The sequence below is a fragment of the Lolium rigidum genome, chromosome 2, assembly GCF_022539505.1.
Source record: "Lolium rigidum isolate FL_2022 chromosome 2, APGP_CSIRO_Lrig_0.1, whole genome shotgun sequence".
Lineage (NCBI taxonomy): Eukaryota > Viridiplantae > Streptophyta > Magnoliopsida > Poales > Poaceae > Lolium > Lolium rigidum.
In genome coordinates this window covers 73,115,301-73,122,162 of record NC_061509.1, presented here as the reverse complement: position 1 = coordinate 73,122,162, position 6,862 = coordinate 73,115,301, and positions in this window count along the sequence as shown.

Below are 6,862 nucleotides of genomic sequence, written 5' to 3'. Positions count from 1 at the left end.
TTAACAAGATGCCGAAGTGCCGCTTCTCGTTTTTCGTCGTTTTTGGTTTCGAAATCCTAGTAACGAAATATTCTCGGAATTGGACGAAACGAAGACCCGGTGTTCCTATTTTCACCGGAAGCATCCAGAACACCCGGGAAGGACCGGAGGGAGGGCACTGGGCCCCCAGACCATAGGCCGGCGCGGCCCAGGCCCTGGCCGCGCCGCCCTATGGTGTCGCCGCCTCTTCGACCCTCCTGCGCCGCCTCTTCGCCTATATAAAGCCTCCGTCGCGAAAACCCTGATGCGAAGAACCACGATACGGAAAACCTTCCAGAGCCGCCGCCATCGCGAAGCCAAGATCTGGGGGACAGGAGTCTCTGTTCCGGCACCCTGCCGGAGCGGGGAAGTGCCCCCGGAAGGCTTCTCCATCGACACCGCTGCCATCTCCATCGCCATCTTCATCACCGCTGCTGCTCCCATGAGTAGGGTGTAGTTCTCCATCGAGGCTCGGGGCTGTACCGGTAGCTATGTGGTTCATCTCTCTCCTATGTGCTTCAATACAATAATCTCATGAGCTGCCTTACATGATTGAGATTCATATGATGATGCTTGTAATCTAGATGTCACTATGCTAGTCAAGTGAGTTTTACTTATGTGATCTCCGGAGACTCCTTGTCCCACGTGTGTAAAGGTGACGATGTGTGCACCGTGTGGGTCTCTTAGGCTATATTTCACAGAATACTTATTCACTCGTTGAATGGCATAGTGAGGTGCTTATATATATCTCTTTATGATTGCAATGTGTTTGTATCACAATTTATCTATGTGCTACTCTAGCAATGTTATTAAAGTAGTTTTATTCCTCCTGCACGTGTGCAAAGGTGACAGTGTGTGCACCGTGTTAGTACTTGGTTTATGCTATGATCATGATCTATTGTAGATTGCGAAGTTAACTATTGCTATGATAATATTGATGTGATCTATTCCTCCTACATATGCATGAAGGTGACAGTGTGCATGCTATGTTAGTACTTGGTTTAGTCTTTTGATCTATCTTACACTAAAGGTTACTAAAATATGAGCATTATTGTGGAGCTTGTTAACTCCGGCATTGAGGGTTCGTGTAATCCTACGCAATGTGTTCATCATCCAACAAGAGTGTAGAGTATGCATTTATCCGTTCGTTATGTGATCAATGTTGAGAGTGTCCACTAGTGAAAGTCTAATCCCTAGGCCTTGTTCCTAAATATCGCTATCGCTGCTTGTTTACTCGTTTTACTGCGTTACTACCGCCGCATTACTACTCGCTTGTTTACTCGTCCCGGGCAAAGCACTTTTCCGGTGCCGTTGCTACTGCTTATTCATACCACCCGTATTTCACTATCTCTTTGCCGAACTAGTGCACCTATTAGGTGTGTTGGGGACACAAGAGACTTCTTGCTTTGTGGTTGCGGTGGTTGCATGAGAGGGATATCTTTGACCTCTTCCTCCCTGAGATCGATAAACCTTGGGTAATCCACTTAAGGAAAACTTGCTGCTGTTCTACAAACCTCTGCTCTTGGAGGCCCAACACTGTCTACAAGAATAGAAGCTCCCGTAGACATCAAGCTCTTTTTCTGGCGCCGTTGCCGGGGAGGAAAGGTAAAAAGGCACTCATACTCCGGTTCCAGGTAACAGTACTTTTCTGGCGCCATTGTGTTTGTGCTCGAAGCTATTTCCTTTAGATCCTGCAATTGCATCTTTTTGTTTCTTGTTTACACTAGTTTGGCATAATGGACAACAATGAGCTTCTTATTCTATTTCCTGATTTAAAACATGGATTGTTTGATGCGAAAATTAAAAAACCTATGAAATCTTATTTGCATGCTCGGTAGTAATATTAGTATGAACGCTTTGAACACCATTGTTGATAATAATATAGAAAGTTCTAAGCTTGGGGAAGCTGGTTTTCATGATCTTTTTAGTCCCCCAAGCATTGAGGAGAAAATTTTCTTTGATGATACTTTGCCTCCTATTTGTGATGATTATAATAGTGGTCTTTTGGTACAACCTACTATGGAGAGTAAATTTTATTGTGATTATACTATGCCTCCTACACTTGATGAGAATAATAATGATAGCTACTTTGTTGAATTTGCTCCCACTATTACTAATAAAATTGACTATGCCTATGTGGAGAGTAATAATTTTATGCATGAGACTCATGATAAGAATGCTTTATGTGATAGTTATATTGTTGAGTTTGCTCATGTTGCTACTGAAAGTTATTATGAGAGAGGAAAATATGGTTGTAGAAATTTTCATGTTACTAAAATGCCTCTCTATGTGCTGAAATTTTTGAAGCTACACTTGTTTTATCTTCCTATGCTTGTTACTTTGCTCTTCATGAACTTGTTTATTTACAAGATTCCTATGCATAGGAAGCATGTTAGACTTAAATATGTTTTGAATTTTCCTCTTGATGCTCTCTTTTGCTTCATACTCTATTTTTTATGCGAGTGCACCATTAAAACTGCTGAGCCCATCTTAACGGCTATAAAGAAAGAACTTCTTGGGAGATAACCCATGTGTTATTTTGCTACAGTATTTTGTTTTATATTTGTGTCTTGGAAGTTGTTTACTACTGTAGCAACCTCTCCTTATCTTAGTTTTATGTTTTGTTGTGCCAAGTAAAGTCTTTGATAGTAAAGTAAATACTAGATTTGGATTACTGCGCAGTTCCAGATTTCTTTGTCTGTCACGAATCTGGGTCTAATTCTCTGTAGGTAACTCAGAAAATTATGCCAATTTACGTGAGTGATCCCCAGATATGTACGCAACTTTCATTCAATTTGGGCATTTTCATTTGAGCAAGTCTGGTGCCCTTTTAAAATTCGTCTGTACGGACTGTTCTGTTTTGACAGATTCTGCCTTTTATTTCGCATTGCTTCTTTCGCTGTGTTGGGTGGATTTCTTTGTTCCATTACCTTCCAGTAGCTTTGAGCAATGTCCAGAAGTGTTAAGAATGATTGTGTCACCTCTGAACATGTGAGTTTTTGATTATGCACTAATCCTCTAATGAGTTTGTTTCGAGTTTGGTGTGGAGGAAGTTTTCAAGGGTCAAGAGAGGAGGATGATATACTATGATCAAGGAGAGTGAAAGCTCTAAGCTTGGGGATGCCCCGGTGGTTCACCCCTGCATATTCTAAGAATACTCAAGCATCTAAGCTTGGGGATGCCCAAGGCATCCCCTTCTTCATCGACAACATTATCGGGTTCCTCCCCCGAAACTATATTTTTATTCCGTCACATCTTATGTACTTTACTTGGAGCGTCGGTTTGTTTTTGTTTTTTGTTTTGTTTGAATAAAATGGATCCTAGCATTCACTTTATGGGAGAGAGACACGCTCCGCTGTAGCATATGGACAAATATGTCCTTAGGCTCTACTCATAGTATTCATGGCGAAGTTTCATCTTCGTTAAATTGTTATATGGTTGGAATTGGAAAATGATACATGTAGTAAATTGCTATAATGTCTTGGATAATGTGATACTTGGCAATTGTTGTGCTCATGTTTAAGCTCTTGCATCATATGCTTTGCACCTATTAATGAAGAAATACATAGAGCTTGCTAAAATTTGGTTTGCATAATTGGTCTCTCTAAAGTCTAGATAATTTCTAGTATTGAGTTTTGAACAACAAGGAAGACGGTGTAGAGTCTTATAATGTTTACAATATGTCTTTTATGTGAGTTTTGCTGCACCGGTTCATCCTTGTGTTTGTTTCAAATAACCTTGCTAGCCTAAGCCTTGTATCGAGAGGGATTACTTCTCATGCATCCAAAATCCTTGAGCCAACTACTATGCCATTCGTGTCCACCATACCTACCTACTACATGGTATTTATCCGCCATTCCAAAGTAAATTGCTTGAGTGCTACCTTTAAAATTCCATCATTCACCTTTGCAATATATAGCTCATGGGACAAATAGCTTAAAAACTATTGTGGTATTGAATATGTACTTATGCACTTTATCTCTTATTAAGTTGCTTGTTGTGCGATAACCATGTTTACGGGGACGCCATCAACTATTCTTTGTTGGATATCATGTGAGTTGCTATGCATGTCCGTCTTGTCTGAAGCAAGAGAGATCTACCACCTTTATGGTTGGAGCATGCATATTGTTAGAGAAGAACTTTGGGCCGCTAACTAAAGCCATGATTCATGGTGGAAGTTTCAGTTTTGGACACATATCCTCAATCTCATATGAGAATAATAATTGTTGCCACATGCTTATGCATTAAAGAGGAGTCCATTATCTGTTGTCCATGTTGTCCCGGTATGGATGTCTAAGTTGAGAATAATCAAAAGCGAGAAATCCAAAATGCGAGCTTTCTCCTTAGACCTTTGTACAGGCGGCATGGAGGTACCCCATTGTGACACTTGGTCAAAACATGTGCATTGCAAAGATCCGGTAGTCCAAGTTAATTAGGACAAGGTGCGGGCACTATTAGTATACTATGCATGAGACTTGCAACTTGTAAGATATAATGTACATAACTCATATGCTTTATTACTACCGTTGACAAAATTGTTTCATGTTTTCAAAATAAAAGCTCTAGCACAAATATAGCAATCGATGCTTTCCTCTTTGAAGGACCATTCTCTTTACTTTTATGTTGAGTCAGTTCACCTATTTCTCTCCACCTCAAGAAGCAAACACTTGTGTGAACTGTGCATTGATTCTTACATACTAGCATATTGCACTTGTTATATTACTCTACGTTGACAATTATCCATGAGATATACATGTTACAAGTTGAAAGCAACCGCTGAAACTTAATCTTCTTTTGTGTTGCTTCAATACCTTTACTTTGATTTATTGCTTTATGAGTTAACTCTTATGCAAGACTTATTGATGCTTGTCTTGAAGTACTATTCATGAAAAGTCTTTGCTTTATGATTCATTTGTTTACTCATGTCATTACCATTGTTTTGATCGCTGCATTCATTTCATATGTTTATAGTATGATCAAGGTTATGATGGCATATCACTTCAGAAATTATTTTTGTTATCGTTTTACTCCGCTCGGGACGAGCGAGAACTAAGCTTGGGGATGCTTGATACGTCTCCGACGTATCGATAATTTCTTATGTTCTATGCCATATTATTGATGATACCTACATGTTTTATGCACACTTTATGTCATATTCGTGCATTTTCCGGAACTAACCTATTAACAAGATGCCGAAGTGCCGGTTCTCGTTTTCTGCTGTTTTTGGTTTCAGAAATCCTAGTAACGAAATATTCTCGGAATTGGACGAAACGAAGACCCGGGTTCCTATTTTCACCGGAAGCATCCAGAACACCCGGGAAGGACCGGAGGGGGGCACTCGGGCCCCCGGACCATAGGCCGGCGCGGCCCGGGCCCCGGCCGCGCCGCCCTATGGTGTCGCCGCCTCTTCGACCCTCCCTGCGCCGCCTCTTCGCCTATATAAAGCCTCCGTCGCGAAAGCCTGATGCGAAGAACCACGATACGGAAAACCTTCCGCAGCCGCCGCCATCGCGAAGCCAAGATCCGGGGGACAGGAGTCTCCGTTCCGGCACCCCGCCGGAGCGGGGAAGTGCCCCGGAAGGCTTCTCCATCGACACCGCTGCCATCTCCATCGCCATCTTCATCACCGCTGTCTGCTCCCATGAGGAGGGAGTAGTTCTCCATCGAGGCTCGGGGCTGTACCGGTAGCTATGTGGTTCATCTCTCTCCTATGTGCTTCAATACAATAATCTCATGAGCTGCCTTACATGATTGAGATTCATATGATGATGCTTGTAATCTAGATGTCACTATGCTAGTCAAGTGAGTTTTACTTATGTGATCTCCGGAGACTCCTTGTCCCACGTGTGTAAAGGTGACGAGTGTGTGCACCGTGTGGGTCTCTTAGGCTATATTTCACAGAATACTTATTCACCGTTGAATGGCATAGTGAGGTGCTTATTTATATCTCTTTATGATTGCAATGTGTTTGTATCACAATTTATCTATGTGCTACTCTAGCAATGTTATTAAAGTAGTTTTATTCCTCCTGCACGTGTGCAAAGGTGACAGTGTGTGCGCCGTGTTAGTACTTGGTTTATGCTATGATCATGATCTCTTGTAGATTGCGAAGTTAACTATTGCTATGATAATATTGATGTGATCTATTCCTCCTACATATGCATGAAGGTGACAGTGTGCATGCTATGTTAGTACTTGGTTTAGTCTTTTGATCTATCTTACACTAAAGGTTACTAAAATATGAGCATTATTGTGGAGCTTGTTAACTCCGGCATTGAGGGTTCGTGTAATCCTACGCAATGTGTTCATCATCCAACAAGAGTGTAGAGTATGCATTTATCCGTTCGTTATGTGATCAATGTTGAGAGTGTCCACTAGTGAAAGTCTAATCCCTAGGCCTTGTTCCTAAATATCGCTATCGCTGCTTGTTTACTTGTTTTACTGCGTTACTACTGCTTGCATTACTACTGCTTGTTTACTCGTCCTGGGCAAAGCACTTTTCCGGTGCCGTTGCTACTCGCTTATTCATACCACCCGTATTTCACTATCTCTTTGCCGAACTAGTGCACCTATTAGGTGTGTTGGGGACACAAGAGACTTCTTGCTTTGTGGTTGCGAGGGTTGCATGAGAGGGATATCTTTGACCTCTTCCTCCCTGAGATCGATAAACCTTGGGTAATCCACTTAAGGGAAACTTGCTGCTGTTCTACAAACCTCTGCTCTTGGAGGCCCAACACTGTCTACAAGAATAGAAGCTCCCGTAGACATCAGACACTTTGGGGAAGGGACGGGATGTTCCAGGAAGACGTTGGAGAGCTCCAGGAACCGACGGGGGAGGCCAGGG